The sequence below is a fragment of the Dasypus novemcinctus genome, chromosome 18 (genome assembly GCF_030445035.2).
Source record: "Dasypus novemcinctus isolate mDasNov1 chromosome 18, mDasNov1.1.hap2, whole genome shotgun sequence".
NCBI lineage: Eukaryota > Metazoa > Chordata > Mammalia > Cingulata > Dasypodidae > Dasypus > Dasypus novemcinctus.
This window is the reverse complement of record NC_080690.1, coordinates 18,149,001-18,172,557: the sequence shown is the minus strand read 5'-3', so window position 1 is coordinate 18,172,557 and position 23,557 is coordinate 18,149,001. Positions and strand designations below refer to the sequence as shown.

The 23,557-nt window shown below is 36.4% G+C and overlaps 2 long non-coding RNA genes across 2 annotated transcripts in view; one reads left to right on the top strand and one right to left on the bottom strand.

Annotated features, from left to right (window-relative positions):
* LOC131274312 (uncharacterized) overlaps positions 1–21,042 on the top strand; it is a 138,550-nt gene extending 117,508 nt beyond the window's left edge. Inside the window, exons 4-6 of the long non-coding RNA XR_009181526.1 lie at positions 10,053–10,157; positions 11,256–11,323; positions 17,404–21,042. This is a non-coding gene — a long non-coding RNA (uncharacterized lncRNA). The remainder of the gene's footprint in view (positions 1–10,052; positions 10,158–11,255; positions 11,324–17,403) is intronic.
* On the bottom strand, positions 4,835–12,880 carry LOC131274311 (uncharacterized). Its single transcript, XR_009181525.2, has 3 exons — positions 10,189–12,880; positions 6,743–6,809; positions 4,835–6,484 (listed from the first exon to the last, which is right to left on the bottom strand). It is a non-coding gene; the product is annotated as an uncharacterized lncRNA (long non-coding RNA).
* Positions 21,043–23,557: the final 2,515 nt, after the last annotated feature.

The window sequence follows — 23,557 nt, the reverse complement described above, 5'->3', positions numbered from 1 at the left end:
AACTTGGAAGAAAATAGTCATTTAATTTTAAGTTTATAATAGTCAGTAATAGTGCATATTGGACATATTCAGTCATATGCTCAACCATTCCCTGTCCACTAGCAACATGCGACTACTTAGATTTAAATTAATTAAAATTAAATCAATTTAAAGATTGTTTCTCATTTACACTAGGCACATGTGGCTAGTGGCTACTCTATAGGGCATTACATTTCCATCATTACGGAAAGTTCCGTTGGACAATACTACCCTAGACTTCAGAAAGGCAGATTTTGAAAAACAATCAGTTAAAAGATAAATATAACTCCATGGACATAATCTGTAAAAAAGGAGGATAACTCCTCCTTTAGGGTCCTCCAATTTAACCCTAAAATTTCATTTTATACATATCACTTTGTATTGTATTGGACATATTGTCTATATTTCAAACCAGTCTTTAAGGCAGGGTTGAGTCCATCTTTTTTCTTGTATTTGGTACACAGTTAACAGAAACTTAGTGAGTAATTGATGAATAAAATTTTCAGGAAAAAAGGAAGGAGGATAAGTAAAGAAGAGCAACGAAGATAAATATAGAAGAGCAATGTTATTTGATAGGGATCTGTTTGATTAAATTTAGATAATAAATGATTGTGTATAAAAAATACAAGGAGAGGGATATAAGTGAGGAAAATTGTGTTTTTTTTTCCCCTAGGGAAAAGTAACAGAGACTTGATACAGGCTGTTGATGTTCTGTTACAAGATTCCTGATAGACAGAGAAGGAAATTATTCTTCAAATCCTTTTTCTCTACCTTCTCTGTAAATAAGGATGACCATCTAGGAAGCAGCTGCGGCTCAATCACCTGGGCTCCTGTCTACCATACAGAAGGCCCTGGGTTCGCGTCCCCGGGCCTCCTTGTGAAGACAGGCTCGCCCGCACACTGTGGAGTGCTGCCCGGCCCGCAAGCACCGCAGAGTGCCACCAACCAACAAGCACTGCAGCGAGACAACTCAGCAAGGTGATGCAACAAAAAGGGAGACAAGTAAGTAAAAAAAAAAAAAAAAAAACACACAGAAGAGTGTGCAGTGAATGAACACAGAGAGAAGACAGCAAGCAAGCTGCAAAGGGGGATGGTGGTAATAAAAAAAAGAATGACCTTCAGATAAGAAAGGTAAAGACTAAAGTTGGCTAGTGGGGGTTGTAGTTCAGGATCAACTAAAGAGATTAACAACAAATTGTAGGAATTCAAGTCTTCTATCCCAGATATATTACTTTCAAAGGTACTGTTAGAATTTGCAGTTGAGCTAGAGGAATTAAAGGTGTTTCTGAGAAAATATGCAGAACGGGAAAGGTGCCAAAAGCCTAAATTAGAATAAAAATCATTCCCAATGTTCAAAAATACTGTTGATTTTTAATCTATTTAAGATCTACTTTTATGAGCATGTGGAAAAGGAAATTTTGATCACTAGGAATAGTTACAGATTCACAAAGAAAAAATTTTCTTACCTCCTTTTTTGATGGCATTATTTCAAAGTGGTTCCTTAATCAGGGTATATCTTAAATGTTCAGTTTGCCTTGCCCAGGAAAAGAAGCTAAGAAACTGAGAAGAAAGCTGCCAGAAAACCAAATTGAGCTTTCAGTAGACTCACAATGTTAGGAAGATAAAAGTCAGAGTTCAGGAGCTAGCTGTCAAGGAATTGGGACCTAGGAAATAAGGTGACCCAGATCTAATCTGAGTCTTAAAAAGACTACAATCCAGACTTAAGTCAATTCACTGTTTTCCTTTTTGGACTGAAATGATAGGCATTTGTTTTGCCTTGCTGCCTCACAGAGAATAGGGTAAATTCTCTTCAGAGGATGATATAACCATCAGAGCCTCTAAAATTTTTCACACACAATATCTGGCATTCATTCAAAACTTCCCAGGCATATCAAGAAACAGGACCAATGGGTTGAGGGGTAAGCAGAAAATAGAAATAGACCCACAGTGAAGCAAAGATTTGCAATTATCAGATATGGCTTTTAAAATAGCTATAGTTATATTTGGAGAATAAATCAAATATAACCCACAAAAATAAAGAATTAAATGGAAATTCTAGAACTAAAAAATACAGTAACTGAAATTAAGGAACCCATAAATAGGTTTAACAGCTAATTAGAAACAGATGAAAACAAGACTGAACTGAAAGATAGACAAGTAAAAAATATTTTAACGAAACCATAATGAGATAAAAGGATGGAAAATGAACAGCAAAAAATGCATAGGAGACATGTAGAAAATGTCTTAACATCGATATATTTGGACACAAGGGAAAGACAGATTGTTTTAGAAGTCCTTGCCAGAGTGATGGTGACCAGCAATTTCAAGAAGAAAGGAAAGATATCAAATCACAGATATGAATCCCAAAGAGGATAATTACCAAAAAAATATAAAAGCACACTCGGTACATTAGTAAATCTGTTGGAAATTAACAACAAAGAGAAAATCTTCAATGAAAACAAAGAAAAGATATATTACCTTGAAAAAGCAACAGTGAGGCCAACAGCTTACTTCTAAAGAGAAATTATGGCAGCCAAAAGACAATGGAATGACATCTGTAAAATGCTGAAACAAAGTAACAACCAAAGTAGAATTCTATACTCAGTGAAAATATCCTTCAAAACTGAAGAATAAATTACTTTCTAGACAAACATAAACAGAGAGTTCAGAGTAGAAGACTTGACCTAAATAAATAACAAAGGGAGTTCTTTAGGTAGAAGAAAAATGATCCCAGAGAAAAACATGGAAATGGAAGAAGAAACAAAAAGCAATGCACAGGGTAGATGTGGATAAGTCTAAATGAATCTTTACTGCACAATAGAAATGGAAATCTTTCCCGGTTTAAAATGTATAAAAAATAAAATTCAAGGCATCAATAACACAAAAGGGTCCCAGAGACAGATAAAGTAGATACAACTCCAGATATTGGTTCTTCTGAGGGCTACAGAGACCCACAGGTTCTATGGTCATGGCAGATGGAGTTCAGTACCATGTCAGTTGGCCCTCTTTGGAGTTTGTGTTTCTGTGTGATGGAGCTGGACTCAGATGTGATCTTTGTTCACAAGCCTCTCCTGTTACTTTTACCGGAACTGTAGTTGGTGCTGGGGTTTAATGTATACCCAGGGGACCTGAATCTCTGGACTGACCATGTGATAGCCAGGCCCTGAGCCTCAACAGACTAGCAACTTTTACACTCTGGTTTATTGGACTTACCCCACTCAGCTAACATGGAGGTGAAGAAGGTCAACCACCACACCAGGGAGCCAAGAGTGCCTACAACTGAAAGCAGGAGAATTGCATCCAGCATCCATGTGGAACCTAAGCCCCCTCTTGATATAGATGTGGAGTGGACAACACCATTCCAAGGTCCACAGGATGGAGGAATAGAGTATGGATTAGAGTGGACTTACTGATATTCTATTCATGAACTATTGTGATTAGTAATCGAAGAAAATGTGGCATTGGTGTGGAGAAAGTGGCCATGGTGGCTGGTGGGGGTAGGGAGTGGGAGGAAAAGATGTGATGTGGGGGCATTTTCGGGGGTTGGAGTTGTCCTGGGTGGTGCAGCAGGGACAGTTACCAGACATTGTATGTCCTCCCATGGCCCACTGGTTGGACTGTGGGAAAGAGTGGGCTGTGGAGTGGACTATTGACCATGAGGTGCAGTAGTGCTCAGAGATGTATTCACCAAATGCAATGAATGTCTCATGATGATGGAGGAGGTTGTTGTTATGCGGGGAGGAGTGGGGTGAGGGGGATGGAGGGGATATGGGGACCTCATATTTTTGTAATGTAACATTAAAAAAATAAAGACAAAAATAAATTTTAAAAAATTTTAAAAATAACACAAAAGGTTTAGATGGAGCAAATAAAGTATAACTAATTTAAGGTTCTGGTATTGTCTGGGAAATGGTAACAATACTAATTTATAATAGACCATCATACATCAGGAATGCATGTTGTAATATTTAAGATTACATTTAAAGAATAGTAAAATAATGTGTTAAAAAGAGGGAAAATCAAATAAGAAAAATATTTGATTAATTTCAAAGATTACCAAAAAAAAAGGAGCAACATAACATAATTCACACAGAACATACAGGAAATGTGGTTGTATAAAATCCAAAATATATCAGTAATTATATTAAATATAAATGGGCACAATTCTCCAGTTAAGAGACAAAATGTCAGAGAGGATAAATAATGAAATCCAACTTAAAAATAGAACACAAAAAAAAGTTGAAAGTAAAACAATTAAAAATAACACAGCCAAAGAGGATATGATATCAATTCTAAAGGACAACAATAGGGCAGTATTAGGAGTATGGGATTTTTCCTTGTGGACTAATGAAAATGTCCTGAAATTGAGGTGATGACAGCACAACTCTGTAGAAAATGAGAGCCACTGAGTATACATGTTGAATGGATTATACAAAGCATGGGACTGTTTAACACAAGGACTCCTGTGGTGGAAGATGAACTGTAGTTAACAGAACAAATATGAGCACATTCTCTCATGAACTATAACAAAGACATATTAGTAATACAGAGTGTTAATAATTGGATGGGTTGGTGGAAATACACCAAATGTAAGATACGGGCTATAATGAGTAGTAATATTTTGACAGTGATCTTTCATCATTTGTAACAAATATTTCACAACAAGTAAGGTGTTGGTGGTGGGGTAACATATGGGAATCCTGTATGATGATGTGCAATGCTTATTTTGTAAGTTCACAACTTTTACTCTACACTTATTGTTTGTGTATGTTCATGTGTGAATATATACATCAATAAAATTTTATAAAAACTAATGCAGTTATACCAAAATATAATTAGAGCAACTGTATTAATAATAAACAAAGTAGATTTTAAGGCGAGATATAAAGATGTATATGACAATTATTGAAGAGTCAATTCAACAGAAAGATATAATCATTCTTAACTTGTGTGTACTTAATAACATAGCCACAAAATATATAAAGAAAAAATTGACAGAACTACAAAACTATGTAGGCAAATTCACTTTGTAATGTAAAACTTTAACACACCTTCAGTTACCAATAGAAAAACTATACAGGCAGACAAAAAAAATCTGTTAGAATATAAATGAACTAAAAAACATAATTATTGGATATAGAAATTACGTATTGAACACTGCACCTAATAATGGCAGGATACATTCTTTTGAAGTGGGCATTTACAACAGTTGGCCATAAAGCAAGTCTTAAATAGTCAAAACATTGAAATCATTCAGAGTAGACTCTATAACCATATAGATCTGGAAGGCAATAACCAAAAACTAGAAGTCAATACAATAAACTAGAAATTTTTCGAATCCTCATATGTTTGGAATTCAACATTTAAAATTGTTTCTAAACAACTTACAGGCTAAAGAGAAAGTTATAATGTAAATGAGAAAATATTTTCAACCAAATGATATAATATAATATATGAAAACCTAAGGGTTCCTTCTAAAGCAGTGCTTATAGTAAATGTATAGTTTTTAAATGAATGTATTAAAAAGAAAAAGAGGTTGATAATCAGTGAAATAAATGCCTTTTCAAGAAATCAGAAAAAGAATAGAAAATGAAACCCAAAGAAAACAGAAGGAAGAAAATAATAAGAACAGAAGTTATTTAGATAGAAACCATATGTACAATAGAGAAAAATAATAACAGCAGAATATAACTTTTTCTCATGTAACACTAGAAGTTTAAAAAGATAGACAATAAGTGGGGACATAAAACAAGTCTTGAGCTGAAGTTACATGGAATATTTTTCCACACTGGTATTAAATTAGAACTCCATAGCAATAAGATACCTAGAAAATACCCAAAGATTTCCAAATTAAAACACTTGTAGGGAAGCAGATGTGGCTCAATCAGTTGGGCACCTGCCTACCACATGGGAGGTCCCAGGTTCAGTCCCAGTGCCTCCTGGAGAAGACAAGCAAACAATGAGCAGACAGAGGAGAGAACAATCTGGTGGAGTGGGGGGGGGGGGGAGTGGGGGGCAGATAAATAAAGAAAAATAAATAAGTCTTAAGAAAAAAAAAAAACACTGATAAATAACACATGTGCCAAAGAATAAACTTCAAGTGAATTTTTTAAAATCTCAACTAAATAATAATGAAGACCCATCCTATAAAAATGAGTGGGATGGAGCTAAAGCATCCTTAGAGGGACATTTATAATTTTAAATGTATGTGTTAGAGAAGAAGAAAAGTGTAAAATTAATTATCTAAGATTCTACCTTAAAAATCTAGGAAAAGTAAGGCAAATTAAGCCCAAATTACGTGGAAGTAAGGTTATACAAAATTAATATAGAAACTCAAGAGAAAAACAGAGTTAGAAGTTCATTCTATGTAAAGGTTAATAAAATTAGTTTTTAAAAGACCCATCACGATAGAAAGAAAACATAGATCACCAATATCACGAATGAGAAAGGTAACAGCACTAAAGATCTGAAAGACATGAAAATAATAATAGGATATTATGAACAATTTTATTCCAGTCAATTGGATAACTCAGAATAAATGGACAAATTCTTTGAAAAACACAGCTTACCAAAATTGATGCAAGAAATTGAAAATCAAAATAATCCTCTAATTTTTTTAACTGAAGGTATAATCGAATAATTGCTCACAAAGAAAACCCCAGGTCTGATTACTTCACTAGTGAATTCTATCCGACATTTAAGAACGAAATAATAACAATCTTACCCAAACTCTTTCAGGATATAGAGGAGGAAGAACACTCTCCAACACGTTTTATGAGGCCAGCAAGACCCTAATGACAATACCAAACAAAGTCATTACAAGAAAAGAAAACAGTAGACCAATATTTCTCATGAACTTGGATTTAAAAATCCTTAACAAAATATTAACAAGTCAACATTGCAATATATAAAAAACGAATACATCATGACCAAGTGGGGTCTCTCCCAGGATTACAAGGTCAATTTAACATATGAAAATCAGTCAATGTATTTCACCATGTTAACAGCTGTTAGCTGTCTCAATAGAGGCAGAAAAGATGTGACAAAATTTAACAACCATTCATGATTTGAAAAAAAAACAAATAAACCCTCTTAGTAGCTGGGAATAGAAAGAAACCTCTCCAACTTGAAAAAAGGACATATTTCTAGGTGTTGAAAGACTGAATTCTATACCATCTAAAATCGAGAACAAGACAGTTATGTCCCCTAACACTGGGAACAAGGCAAGGATGACCACTCTCACACTCATCGCTTTTATTTAACATTGTTCTAGATGTTCTCACCAATTAAATAAGGCAAGTGAAAAAAACAAGAAGTTACCTATTTGGGAGTGGGGTAGGAACTCATGACTAAGAAGAGGGGCACTTTCTATATATTTAAAATAATGATATTTGAGCATAGTCAATGTCCTACCTAATCAAAATAGAAATCATTTTTAAAATTAAGACTGAAAGTTGGCATTGTCCCATCAATGTGATTAAATAATGAGCAACTCTCAGTTTCCATAGCCTTCCACACCAACCATAAGTTGTGTATGGTTGTGTACAAAAATGAACACAACCATAACAACTCTCTTGTTAGATTATAGATATCATGAAACATGTTCATTTCAGAATTATACATATATTTTAATGGAAACTTTTCATGACTCTGTTATGAACTGTATTAATGTGAATTCTAGTTTGACTTTTGATTATAGAAAAATCAGTCTATTCACCATGAGTTCCTATTAATTCTTATTAAACCTTTTACTTGCATCACCATTTAGTAGCAACAGTAAAGATTGAGTGTTATTTCCTTCCCTTATTTCTCTCAAATGCTAATCAACACCCTGAAATAAATAGCACTACAATAAAATATAACATTTAATTTAGTGCTTGCTGTATGCAGATACTGTGCTAAATTCTTTACATGTATTGTTTCAAAATTTAAGTCATTACACTGGCATCAGAGATGGAGAGGATAAAAGATTTTAAGCCTGAATAATTCAGATTAAACAGCCATTCTCCAAATAATAATAAACTTATTGTTTTTTGTAGTTTGTTACACTGTAACAGTTGAAAATCATGCATGTGAGTATGGGTATGTGTGTCTCTGTATTATGGTGTTCTTAAAATGGAAGGTTTGGAGATTACGGGTGAGGAGTCGCAGAATTTAGAACACGCTTATAATTAGAGACCATTTCCAGGTCAACAGTATACCATCAAGTAGAAACTTTTGCAGATACACAGATCCGATAAAGACTGTCTTTAGGTAATTTAAGCAGAAGTTTAAAATTGTTTTAACCTGAATTATTAAAGTAATTTTAACTGTCCACCTCATGAGGGTAAGTAATGAAATTTTGTTTTTCTGACTGCCATTTATTTTGGCTTTCTTTGACAGTTCTTTGAGGCCACAAGTAATATCCCAAACATTTTATCAGCTCTGAATCCACACAATAGGCTTGTTCACTATTTGTCCATCTCTATTCATTGTACAAATGCACTAATTCACACTAATTTCAACAATCTGAAAATGTTAGAAAACAACAAAAATATAACCAGCACAAATATCAGGAATGCCTAAACACCCAATTCCATCTGCTCTTTAGCAATGTCTACTATGATAACACTAAAAATTCCCTCTTTCACAAATACCTGGACCAGGAGGCACTCTACTGTATCCCCAAATTAGGAGTAGCTGTGCTTTTGGCTTCTGAGCTGTCGACAGCTGGGACTGCAGGCACCAAGTTGCTGCTGCTTTCCTCAGCCTCAGACCTAGAAGGGCCTCAGTGCTCATCTTGATAAACCCTGAGAGCTCCCTGCATTAGGAGCCCACATTGGAGATTAACGAAGGAAAGATCGTTCTGAAAACCTCCTGTCCTACAAAATGCTATGCTGTGGCTCTGAATAGATGCCTCTTCGTATATTCTCTCTTCTCCCCTCCCTTCCATACCCATGCCCTTGTTAAGTTCCAGTCTCCATTAGAAATGCTATTTGAGCAGCAAACTTCACAGATTGGATCCATCTCAATGCTGCCATGCAAAGAAAACACATCTGTCTGACTCTTCATTTCAAATAAGGGAAAAAATTGCAAGAGCAAAATGCCGTCATTGCTCTGAGCTATTTCCTAATGAACTGTTTGTCCCATGAGCTGTAGTAAGGAGCATCTTCTCCTCAGTGAGAACCCTTTATGCATATTAATAATATGCATGTTTTCCATGTGACTCTTTCTGACTTGCCCTCACCCCATCCTTTGAATTCATTTAAATGAAAATAATTTATGTGGACATTCCTTCAGTCAGGATTTTCTCTCCCCCTGTCTTAAAGACATCCATAATATTTCATTGATGCTTCACATCTAAACTGAGTCATTATGCTTTTGCATATCATTAGGGCTTTATAAAGAACAACAGCGACATCTGCATGTGCTGCAGCGCCAAGGAAATAGGAAAAATACTGAAAACAAACTCTGTATTGGCTTGAAGGCTGTCTGGCACTGTGTCTCCCCAGCAGCCCCTGCCACCACCATGGATAGAAGTAATTGTACAGCGTAATCACATCATGCCTCATCTGAATATTCATAACGGAGACAAAGCTTTGGAGGATAAGGGAGGAGCAAGGATAATTTAAACATAAAACAGCATCTCATTTCCAAATCAAGTTGTGCCAGTTATACTGTGCACCAAGATTCAATATTAAGCCAACATTGTTTTACAGTTTGGAAATTGAAAATGAAGAAGATGGAAGAGAGAAGTGACTCAGTAAAGAAGGGATAACGCTCTAACTCATTCTTGACTAAGGAAAAACAAAACAAGACAATAAGAGTGACAGAATAAAAATAAAGTGATATTTGAAGAGTCACCAACAGTGATTAACCAGCTGCTATTTTACCGGGAATAAAATAGCCTATTGAGGGAGCTTTAAAAGCTCCCAATTAATATGTTGTGCATGTTTAAAATCTACAAAGAACTGACTGTATTCCTTCTCTCTTCCCCATCCACCCACCCCCTCAAATACATATACTCCCTAACTACCACCTTTCTTTTTTGTCAGGTGCAGGGAAAAAAGATCAGAGCTACAAAATAATTGACTAATTGCTTCAAAAGTGACAACATCCCTCTTCAAAAAGAAAGGACAAAAACAAACACATACAAAAAGGTGACTATTCATTAATGAAGATATAAATTACCGATGGCTTCTTCATTCTCTTTAGTTCATTACCCCCCAAAAGAAACATATAATCCACGTTAATATTTCTTGTCTTCATTTTCTTTTGTTTTAATAGGATGCCCTTTATTTATTTAAAAAAAAAGTTTTTGGTATTTGTAGAAACCTCTGCCACTGCATTCCCCAAAGAGCTACTAGTTTCAACCCACTGGAGTTTATATTCCTTTAATTGTCTAGTGCAGGAACATTTCTGCTGTTTTTTAAAATATACCGCTCTGCAGGAATTAGAAGATTCCAAGGTTGTATCCAACTTCAAAGGTTTCCAAGTCATAATGATTTTAGCAAAAGTGGAAGACAGATCATGGAACAGGTCCCTGTTTGAAGATAAGCATCATAGGGACCGTTTTTTTTCTTCCCTCTCTCCCCAACTTTGTACTTCTGGCTCTGAATGCCCCTTGCTAACACGGTTTAATGATATGCAAATGAAATATGCATAAAACCATTCTACTGTATGATGATTAAACACTGGAGACATTAACAGCGGAGGCTTCACTCTTTGTAATAATCCTTCCCGACCATCCACTTTGATTGCGGAGTTATGGAAACCCATAGCAGTTGGCAGAGAGATTGAAAGAGAAAGAAGGAAGGAAAGATGCAGGGACACATCACCCATCTCGGTGCTTCTCCCACTCCAGGAGAGGTCCCCCCACCCCCTTTGTACTGCATTCCTATTGCTGTCTTTTGTAATCCATCCATGCAGTCGCACCAGAGCGATTAACGGAAAAACCTCTTTTCTCTTAATGTTTCGAAGCTCATTAGCCAAACGATTATTCCTCATTAACAGCGAAAGCTCATTCATTAAAAGGAAGAATATGCCCAAAAGATGCCAGCGTGGTTAATCCTGAGTCCCGTAACTGGGCTGTAAATCCCATACTACTTGTATATTCCATACGAAAGGGACACGCACCAATCCACATTTTTAAAAATGAAAGAAAAAGAAGAGTTTGTGAGGTTTGTAAAATCCACAAGAGCAGCAATTAATATTCCCATTGAATGACTTTATTTTTTGTCTCTCCCTTTTGTTTCCAGTGCCTGCCCCTGGCTCAGCGCCCGGTGCCAACAGAACACCTTTCAGGATCCACAGCAACGCAGACAACGTAAGTACCAGCTGTTCCCTGAAACCCTTTTTCAGATTTTTTTTTTTTTAAACAACCACCTAAAACAGAGAGACCAGCCTCTTTCCCCTTCTCTCCTGCGTTATGCCACCAGGGTTTCCTAAGTAGCACCTTCCAAATCCCTCTGCCTTCAAGTTTGTGCATGTCTGTGTGGCATCCCTCCTCCTCCTTCACTCCCATAGTGGATCTTGTAAAAGGGCTTCAGATCGGCCCCATTCATCTCCCTGGTGATAGCAGTGAATGTAGATAAATCTCTGACTGCCTGCTAGCTGCTGGAGTATGATTTTTATTTTGTCTTCTGTGTATACCTGGGACAAAAAGTGGGATGTATGCACATACACACACATGCACATACACACATCTCTCTTCTCTGCCTTCCTCTCCTTTTTCTCAAACATGCATACATCCCACATATGTGTATATGCATAAACATATACACCTAGATACCTACCCATACTTAATAACACAAAATTATAAACATATCTAAATGTTTATTTGTCTAAAAAAATATGTGTATATGTATACACATACAGCCTTACACATGGGTCTCTCTGCAATCAATAAGCACCTATCTTTTAACTTATATCCATCTCTATCTCCATTTAAATATTCCCTCTCTTCTCCCAGCAGAGGCTCTGTGCAGTTGCAATCCAGAACTGTACAAGCAGTACTCCTTCCTTAGGATTTCTATTTGTAGACCTTTATGTTCCCTTCTCTGGCTTCTTCAGAGCTGTAGAATTGGCATCTTTCCCTGAGGTTTTCGGAATGGCAAGTGGCACCGGCTGTGGCATGCATTCATGCCGCTTGCTATGGCATCTCTTCCGATGTCTGCTTTTTCTCTGTTTGTTGTTGACTAGGCTGAATGGTGTGTTGTTGGTTTTTTTAAGTTAATTATAAACGAAGTTGAATAGCAAACAAGCCAACAGCTTTCCCCTCGTTCCCCCCCCCCCCCTCCCAAATAGCCCCACACCAGCGCCTTCTGCTGCAACAGATGCCCAGATCACCCCTGGCACGGGCAAATGGGCACACGATTTTGGTTGTTGTTAATTTTTTCTGTTTGTTGCCGTATTTGTTGTTTGTTTTCCTTGTTTCATTTTGGTTTTTCAAACAGTCCAGGATGCCTGCCTCTGCTTGGAACGGAATAGTGTCATGGCGGAGACGACGGCCTTTGTCTTGCTGGGTGTGAAAGCATCCGCTGTGCAGGCTCCACTGCGGCAGAATCAAGTTTAAAGGGAAAAAGTGATTCAAGTCAGCTTTGTGCCTCTTTGGTGTGGAAGACCCCCAAACCCCAAGTAGCCGAGTCTCTGGGTCCGAGAAGGGCTCATAGTTGGAGGAGCCTAGGCTGTAATCCTGGCACTTGTGCCTTCCGTTGCTGCTCGCTGTTCGCTCCTGGGGGTCTGGATAATCTCCCTTGGCTTCCCCGCACTGTCTGGCCCGCATACAGGGCCCCGGTAACATATACCCGCTGCTGCTATCACACGAAACTGTGGCGTTGCCCCTGAATGGATGGCACTGTGCCAACTCTTCTGCCATCCGCCCTTGCAGCTTTTTTCTTTCCTCCCTCCCTCCCTTTCTCCTCCTCCTCCGTCGACTTGACGTTAATTAACACACGGGTTAATTGATTTTAAAAGCCGAAGAATTACAGTTAACTTTTCCCACAGGGTACAGACGCCAGCCGCCTGGCACACTCTGCCTTTTGCACTGGTGCGGGGGACGGGGGGGGGCGGTTGGCAGGGGGGAGCAGGGAAAGCCCGCAGCACAACCAGCAACTGCTGAGGGAACGTTGCCTGCTTGTGGGAGTAGAGCCGTAGAAGTCGACATGGTACCGCCTCATCCTTTGCAATGTATATAGCCATTGAATATTTCGTTAAATAATCAAAACACAACCCTGTCTTTCTTCTACTCTTTTCCTCTTTTAAAACAGGAAGCCCTTTAGAAGTTCTAATAGAAGAGGGGAAAGAATCCCTCCCCTACTCCCCCATACCATTTACCTCATCCATAATGTTTCTCTCCCCCCAAAATAAGAAAATAGCTGGATAAATGCTATTTTTTTTTCGTTTTGTTTTGTTTTTGTTACAAAGAGGAAGACACAATCCCTTCCCTAAACATAACAGGCAAAGGAAAAGAATTTTAAAAGAAAAACTCCCATAAACTTTATTTCTGTTTATCACACTTTTGTGTCTATTCCTCTTGGCTCAGATGGATTGTATATGGTGAAGGATCTCAATGAGATAGTGGGTACATTGTAAATAAGAACAAAATTCATCACATGAAAGCTTTGTTTTTTTGTTTATATGTGTGTATACTTTTGCTTTCTGTTCCCTTCACCCCATCCCTGTTGAAAATGAAAGCAATTGATATTGTAGTTGGGAAGGAAATAGGCAAGGCTGAGAACTTGATGCTTTCACCTTTCGTGCTTTTATTTTATTTCATTTTGTTTTTTAAAAGCACGTAGCAAGTGAAGCGACAAGAAGACTCCATTATGCAAATCATGTCACTTTGCATAATGTCTCATGACTGAAATATGCAAATTAGCTGTATAATTTATGAGTGCCAGTGTCTGTCTAAAAGTGTTTCACATAATAATTTACAAAGTGAGCCTGAGAGACAGGGGGAAGTCAGTTCTTCGACATTGCCAGGAAAGCTCTGTTTATTTTCCTGTAAGTGCTCACTGGTAATACCATCAAATACTCTTCAAAAGATACTGAGGTTCCAAATGCTCATGAAAGGCAAAGATTTTCCTCTCACTCTCTTTATCCATTTATTCTTTCCCTTAATTCTTCTATTCAATTTGGAAAAGAAATTATTTGAGCCAAACTTGTTATTTGTATATGCCTTTTCTGAAGAAAGAAATGTCTTAGAGAAGTAGACACCTTATCTATTTGTCTGGATCTATGAACACAGAATGAAAGTTCTCATTTTGGTTGGTTTTTTGTTTTGTTTTGTTTTGTTTTGTTTTTTGTACTCTGCTGTATGCAACGTTTTAGAAATTATAGTCCCTTGGATATATTAGATATGTGATATGGAGGACCAATTCATTCAATATTCTTCTGAAGGAATGCTTGTACTTGCAGAGTAATCTTCAAAAGAGAAATACCATTCAGTAGACACTAGCTTTTTGTTAAGTCAGTTTAGTTGGTCAACCCCATATCTCATTTTGGTGACTTTTCTGAATTGGTGACTCTGAGTCTTTTGAGAAGACATAAAATTTTTGATAATCTGTCTTTTTTTTTATTATAATCATAAGTTCTGTGGAAGAGAGGCACAGGCTGCCATTAAAGTATATAGCAGGAGAACCTGATCCTTGAAAGGCATATCAGAAAAGGCTTCCTAAAGAAAGTGATTTCAAGGTCAACTCTGAAATTGGAAGAGAAATTAGACAAAAAGAAGAGAAAATGTTTTCCTTGTAGAGACTGTTCAGAAGTCCTAAAGTAAGAAAAGAATATGGCTGTTTGGAGGAAGTGAAATAAGATCAGTGTGGCTAGAGTATAGAGAATGAGTCAGTGGATCATCCTGGCAACAGAAAACATTGTCTCTAGATAACTTGAAATACAGAAAGGAATGTAGTTTTAGTTAAAGAGTCATGTTCTGTATGGTTAAACCAAAAAGTAAATATATAGGTTTGTGATACTGCTAGTAAATGTATGGATTTGTTACCTTGCAGTACTAATTTGAGAGTGATACAAGTTCTGGCCTCAAACCAAAGGTAAAAGTATAATTAAAAAGGAAAAATATTCCTTTATATTTAAGCCAAGATAATTCCTTGACCTTACTTAGGTTACAGTATATATAATATATAAATATATATTATTTATAATATATATAATAACTTAAGTAACCTAAAACTTTCTGCTCCCTCTAAAATAAAAAACTGGAAATTTTTAGCATGTGGACAGCGATCAAGGGGACTGGCCTGGCAAATCATGGTCTCTCCTGTGGGCATCAGGAAAATTACAAGATTGGATCCCATTGACAGTTAAACTATTGCCAAGCCCCATGCAAGCCTATTATCTTTGACACCAATCAAACAGAACATTAAAACACACCAAAGGTTGTCCATCCAAAAAAAAACTGCCCTGAATTGGTTGTTATGATTCAAAGGATGAAGTATCCTACAGGCATGTTTTTAACATGCATTTTATTTTATAACTTCATTAATATAATTAGGGAAATTTTTCAAAAGCAGTATTTGGGCTAGAGGTAGACTTACTGTAAAGCATCCTAATTTAGGTGCAGTAATTTGAATAGGAATTTTTTTTTCCACTTCCAAAGACTTGAGAAACAGGATTTCCAGTTGACTGATTTGCCATCCTCATATTGAGAACTGAAATGATCAATGAGCTGAGTCTCTCTAGATTGAAAAATAGTTGTAGCATGTGAAGAGTTGATAACTTAGTATCTGCATTCAGTTGCTGGTGCTTGGCCTCATATCATTAGTGATTGTATGTACAAATACTTCATTGAGAATGACTTACTATTATAATTATTATAAAATAATCTTTGATTTTTCAGATTTATGCATTGAACCATCAGATTTCTAAATCTAAATTTACATAATGTATTTCTTTTCTGAAGTTTTATTTTCAGAAAGTTACTAACCTTTTAAGAAAATAAAATATAAAAACCCACCTAACAAGATCAGAATACAAATTATTTTCAAGTACACATGGAATATTCACTAAGACAGACCACATTTTGATCCATTAAAAAATATAAATAAACAAATTTAAAAGTAAAGTCAGACAAAATATATTTTATGACTACAACCTAATTGAACTAGAAATCATTAACAGAATAATAAGTGGGAAATCCCAAAATTTTGGAAATTAAACAAATTGCTAAATAGTATATTTAAAGAAAAGTCAGAGGAAAGTTAGAAAATATTTTAAATTGACTAAAAACTTGTAAATTAAAATATTATGAAATTTATAAGAGACAGTTAAAAAAGTGCTTAGAGGGAAATAAGCTTTATTGGCTTATTTTAGAAACCAAGAAAGTTTCAAATCAATAATCTAAGTGTCCATCTTAAGAAAGCAAATTAAACCAAAAGCAAGAAGAAAGAAGGAAATAAAAAAGAGCATAAATCAGTGAAATTGAAAACAGAAAAGCAATAGAAAAAAATCGATATGCTCAAAAGTAGATTCTTTGCGATGATTATAAGACTTGATAAATATCTAACCAGAATGAACAATAAAAAGTGAAAAGACAAATAACCAGATTCAAGAATGAAAAAGGGGATATCACTAAAGATAGTGTAGACAGTAAATGGATGATAGAAATAAATTAATAAAATCTTTGTCAGTACATTTGATAACCTAGATTAAATAGGCAAATTCTTTGAAAGACACAACTACAAAAAACTCATTCAAGAAGAAATAGACAGCCTGAATAGTTTTATGTCTATTAAAGAAATTAAATTTGTAGTTTAAAAGTATACCTGTAAAGAAACAACAGGCCCCAATGACATCACTGAAAACTTTACCAACCTGTAAGGAAGAAATCACACCAATCCTAAACAATCTTTTTCAGGAAATAGAAGAGAGAACACTTCCCAACTCATTTTATGGGTCAGCATTGCCATGATACCAAAATCAAATACAATGCAAGAGCAGAGAACTATAGACTAATACTAGGCATAAACACAGACATAAAAATCCTTAACACAATATTAGCAAATATTAATGAATAGTATGTTTAAAGAATGATACATCATGACCAAGCCAGGTTTATTCCACACGTGAAAGATTGGTTCAATATTCTAAAGTCAATGTGATTTACCCTATCAACATATTTTTTTAAAATCATTTCAATAGAAACAGAAAAAAGCATGACAAAAATCAGCATCCAGGGGCTTAATAGCAGGGGACAGAGGTGGGGCAGGGACAAAGCTGGGGTGGGAGAGAAACTCAGGCTTCCTCAATGTCTTTATGTTTGTTTCTAACAAGACTTGGGCCTGACTAAGATCATTTTTCTTTTTCTTGACCAAGCTGCTAGCCTTGCTCCTGGTATGCCCCTCCCCATCCTCAACCCTTGCCCTAACTATGTTGAAACTAATATTGCAGGTATTGGGCTACCAGAAGAAGAAGAAGAAAAAAGCCTTGATTTTGGGAGCAGAAACAGCAGTCTGATTTGATTCTCCTTTTGTCAGCTACAGGGGCAATCCAAAGACCTAGAACAAGTTGAAACAAGAATCAAAGAACAGTGGTAACACATAGCTACTCAACAGTTAATCCCTAAGCAAAAGAGAGAAACTGACCATGAGAGTAACCTTAACATCATAATCAGATGCCTAGACATTAACAAAAAAATTAGAAGCCATACTAAGAAAAAGGAAAATATGGCTCAAGCAAAAGAACAAAGCAAAGCTCCAGACAAGGCACTGGATTTGAAACAACAAATCAATCATGTTCATACACATCTCCTAAATCAAATTATAGAGTTGAAAGACAACATGACTAAAGAAATAAAAAACACTGAGTGATCAAAAGAAGGATCTCAAAGCTTGAATAGAAAAATAACAGAGCTTATGGGAATGAAAGACACCACAGGTGAGATTAAAAATACAACAGAGATATACAACAGCAGATCTGATCGTAGAAGAAAGAATCTGCAACATAGAGGACTGAACAGCTGATATTGAAAAGAGAGAAGAACACAGAAAAAAAAAATGAGCGGGGGCTCATGGAGTTGAATGACAGCACAAAGTGCACCACCATGTGTCATGGGAGTTCCAGAAGGAAAAGAGAAGGGGACAGAGACAGAAAGAGTATTTGAGGAAATAATAGCTGAAAATTCCCCAACTTTCATAAAAGAATGAATATTATGTCCAAAAAGCACAGCATGCTCCAATCAGAATAAATTCAAATAGACCTACTCCAAGACACATACTATGCAGAATGTCAAATGACAAAAATAAAAAAGAAAGTTCTGAAAGCAACAAGGGAGAAGCAAAACATCACATACAAGGGATGCCCAGTAAAACATAGTATGGATTTCTCATTAGAAACCATGGAGGCAAGAAGGCAGTGGTATGATATAATTAAGATACTAAAAGAGAAGAACTGCCAGCCAAGAATTCTTCATCCAACAAAACTGTCCTTCAAATATGACAGTAGGTTTAAAATATTCACAAATAAGCAGAAACTAAGAGAATTTGTTAAAAAAAAAAAAAAAAGAATTTGGCTTTGTAGGAAGGATGAGGGGATCCCTACAGCTGAAAGGAAAATAGACTTCAGGGAGAGTGTAAAAGTGAAGACTATCAGAAACGAAAAAGATAAAAAGACAGACAAAATAAGATATGACATATGAAAGCCAAAGGATAAAATGGTAGGGTAAGTAATGCCTTTACAGCAATAACATTAAATATTAATGGATTTAACTCCCCAATCAAAAGACATAGGCTAATAAATGGATAAAAAACATGAACCACCCATCTGCTCTCTACAGGAGACTTACCTTAGTCCCAAGACAGGCTGAAAGTGAGAGGTTGGGGAAAGATATTTCACACTAACAGTAACCAAAAGAGAGCATGATTAGTTATACTGCTATTGGACAAAACAGACTTTAAATGCAAAATAATTACAAGAGACATAGAAAGCCACTATATATTAATAAAGGAGGTAATCCACCAAGAAGGATTAACAGTCATAAATATCTTACGCACCTAACCAGGGTGCCCCAAAATACATAAGGCAAACTCTGGCAAAACTGAAAGGAGAACTAGACATCTCTGCAATAGTAGGTAGAGACTTCAACATGCCATTCACATCAATAGATAGAACAATTAGAAGATCAACAAGGAAACAGAAAACTTGAACAATGTGATAAATGAGCTGGACCTGACCAACATATACTGAACATAGCACCCCAAATCATCAGGTAATACATTCTTCCCAAGTGCTCATGGATTTTTCTCTGGAATAGATCATATGTTGGGTGGCAAAGCAAGTCTCAATGAATACAGAAAGACTGAAATTATAAAAAGTACCTTCTGCTCAGTCGGGCAGTTTGCAAGCCGAGGAGGGCTGTGGACTCGCGTGCTGCAGGACTTCCCAGAGCCATGTGGGAGGTAGTAAGTAAACCAAGCTGTCTGAGAGAGCTGGAGACTGGATGATTGGATTAAAGGCAGTTGTGGTGGAGAGGAAGGATGCAAGCTGACGCCTACATGGGTGAAATCTATGATGAGCTAGACGTAAGTATTTGTACAGGGAAGGGATAAGATAGGGGATTAGGGATACTTTATGTGGGACTTTGTGCACTTGAGGGGGGCTACGATTGGATGGGTCAGATGGCCCAAGGAATTGGGGAGGAGGGGTGGGGGAACATTTGAACATGGGAGATTGTCTGGTATGTGGTTGAAACTATAATGTTGAGAAAACTCTTTAGAAAATATAATAAGGAAGGATTACCTGTTTAAGGTGCTTAAAGGGGTGCATCTGGCACAGCAGCAGGCTTCTAGGGAGTGTGTGAGTACTCATTTTGTCATAGTGTGTTATATCATTGGGTGAAGACCCATACAATGAGTGGGAAGGTGTACCCTCATCCTGGGGAGGCCTGATGTTCACAAACAGAGGGAATTGTTTCTCTCAAGAGAATTGGTGGCTCCCAGTGGGTTAGGGCAGTCTAGTATGTCAAGCCCTCAACATTGTTGCAAGTATCTGTGAATCTGGTCCTTCAAGTAGTGGAGATTGATTGTCACTGTGGGCCCTGAGGGGAGGGGAAGAGAGGTATAGAATAGGTGGAATGAGGGTAACTGCAGAGCAATGGAAGTGTTCAACAAGATCATGCAATGATGGATATAGAACATGTTAAATTACACCAAAAATGTATAAAAGTCTATAGGCTAAAATGTACAATATAATGTAACACATAAGGTAACTAAAAACTAATCTTTAAACCCATCACTATATGTTATTTTCCTATTGATTGAATTTGGCAATATATTAGGCTTCATTTTTGAAGAAGTTTTGGACCACAGAGGTGTTCAACTATGGCAGGGGAGGAACACTGGTGTGGAGTGTAATTGATCGAGGGCACATGGTTGGGAGAGTTCTCCAGGGCATGTATCCAGGGTACATAAAAATGTTCAGGTATATTTTGGGTATTTTCTTAGTAGTTCCAGTTACAAATGACAACTGAAGGAGTGCTGAGTTCCTAGCCAGGCGAGCTCTGTCATATTCCTTAAAGGCACTCTTGGTTCCCTGGTGTGGTGGTTGACCTTCTTCACCTCCCTGTTAGCCTACAACTGCAAGCAGGAGAATCGCTTCCATCAGCCATGTGGAATCCAAGCCCCCTCTTGATATAGAGGTGGAGTGGACATCACCATCCCACGGTCCACAGGATGAAGGAATAAAATATGGATTAGAGTGGACTTACTGATATTCTACTATGGAACTATTGTGAATAGTAATGGAAGAAATTGTAGCATTGATGTGGAGAAAATGGCCATGGTAGTTGCTGAGGGCAGGGAGAGGGAAGAAGAGATGTGATGTGGGGGCATTTTCGGGACTTGGAGTTGACCTAAATGATGTTGCAGGGACAGATGCTGGGCATGATGTATCCTGCCGTAACCCACTGAATGACCTGGGAGAGAGTGTAAGCTGCAATATAAACTATTATCCATGTGGTGCAGCAGTGCTCAAAATGTATTCACTAAATGCAATGAATGTGCCACAATGATGAAAGAGGTTTTGATGTAGGAGGAGTGGGGTGAGGGGGGTGGGAGGGTATATGGGAACCTCTTATATTTTTTTAATGTAATATTTTTTGTGATCTATGTATCGCCCAAAAAAATACAATAAAAAATAAATAATTTTTTAAAAGTACTTTCTTTGAGCATAATGGAGTGAAGCTGGAAATCAATAGTAGGCAGTGGAGGGGAACATTTTCAAATATTCAAAGGCTAAGGATTTGAAGAAATGGAAAGAGAAATTAGTAAATATCTCGAGACAAATGAAAATGAGAACACAACTAATCAAACCTTACAGGGTACAAAAAAGGCAGTTTTGGAATGGAAATTTATTAGCACTAAATACCTATATTACCTATATTAGCACTAAAGACCTATATTAAAAGGAAGGAAGTTCTCAAATCAAAGATCTAACTGAACACCTAGGGGAACTAGAATAAGAAGAGCAAACCAATCCCAAAGCAAACAGAAGGAAATTAGTACAGATTAGAACAGAAATAAATGAAATTGAGGGAATAAGAAAAGAGAAGAAAAAATCAACAAAATCAAAAGCTGGTTCTTTGAGAAGTTCAATAAAATCGAAAAACCCTTAGCCAGACTAATAGGAAAAAAGAGAATATGCAAATAAATAAAATCAGGAATGACGGGGTAAGTATGACAGCCCACAGAGATAAAAAGGATCATAAGAGGATATTGTGAGTAAATGTATGCCAAAAAATTGGACAAACTAGATGAGATGGAGAAATTCCTAGAAATGCATGAACAACCTACATTGACTCTATAAGAAATACAACACAGCAAACCATCACAAGTAAAGATATTGAATCAGTTATCAAAAATATTCTAGTCAAGAAAAATCCAGGGCCAGAAGACTTCACAGGTAAATACTACCAAACATTTTGAGAAAAATTAGTACCAATTCTGTTTAAACTAACAAAAATCCAAAAAGGAGGGGAAATTACTCAACACCATTTAGAAGCCATCATCACCCTAATGCCATAGCCTGATAAAGATACTACAAGAAAAGAAAGTACAGATCTCTCTAATAAACACGAATGCAAAAATTCTCAACAAAAAATTCCAATTGAATCCAACAGCATAATAAAAGAATTATACACCATGATCGAGTGGGTTGTATTCTTGGTAGGTAAAGGTGGTTCAACACAAGAAAATCAACTCCTGTAATTCACCACATTAACAAACCCAAGGGAAAAACCATTGAGCATCTCAATTGATGCAGAAAAGGCATTTGACAAAATCCAACATCCTTTCTTGTTAAAAACACTTCAAAAGATCTGCCATGTGACCTGACACTGTCACTACTAGGTATATACCTGTAAGAACTAAGAGCAGGAACAGGATCAGACATCTGCACACCAGTGTTCATAGTGGCATTATTTACCATTGCCAAAAGGTAGAAACAACCCAGGTATCTATCAACTGACAAATGGATAAACAAATTATGGTATATACTTATGATGGAATACTATTCAGCTCCAAGAAAAAATAAAGTCATGAAGTTTATGACAACATGGATGAAACTAAAGGACATTATGTTAAGTGAAGCCAGCCAGATAAAATGGCAAATATTGTATGATTTAGCTGTTATGAACTAAATATAATAAGGAAACTCATGGAATTAATTGCTAGAATATGAGTCACCAGAAATAGAATATGGTTAGAGAATGGAAAACTGAGGTTTAACCTGTGCAGAATTGGTAATGCGTTTGCTGTAAATGTTTGTAAATGAATAGAAATGGTGAAAGTATATCATATGGTTTGTAATTAGCAGTGTTAATATGGGTATGATAGTGGTTAAAATGGAAAGTCTAGGGACATGTTTATCACTGGGAAGAAAGCTAAAAAATGAAACATGAGACTCAAGTGTAGCAAGCCCTCTTGTAAAAAATGAGCATGGTTAATATTGCATATATAAGAATGTTTTCTAGGAAACAGAACAAATGTACATTAATGTTACAAGAGGTTAATATCAGGGTGATATTTGGGCAAAAACACAACCAAAACAGACTACACACAGTAGTGTTTAGTAATGGTATCAGTGGTAAAAGTAATTAATGCCATGAATGGTAAAAGAAAAAAAGGAAGCATGCTAAGTGAAAGAAACTAGACAAAAACTACTACGTATTTTATTCCATCTGTACAAAATGTAAATATAAATAAATAACAGGGATGGAATTAGATTAGCAATTATATATGGCAGGGGAAGGATAAAGATTGAGAATGACTACTCATGGGTAGGGTTTTTTGCATGTTTGTTTTGGTTTTGTTGTGGGGTTTTTTGTTATTGGTTTTTTTTTGGAGTAATGAAATGCTCTAATATTGACTGAAGTGATGAATGCACAACTCTGATCATACAAAATGCCATTGATTGTACACTTGAGATGAATCGTATGGTATATGAATATGTTTCAGTAAAGTTGATTATAAAATTTTTTTAAAAATCAGCATCCATTCATGATAAATTCTCTTTGCAAAGAAGAAATAGAAGGGAACTTCCTCTGCCTAGT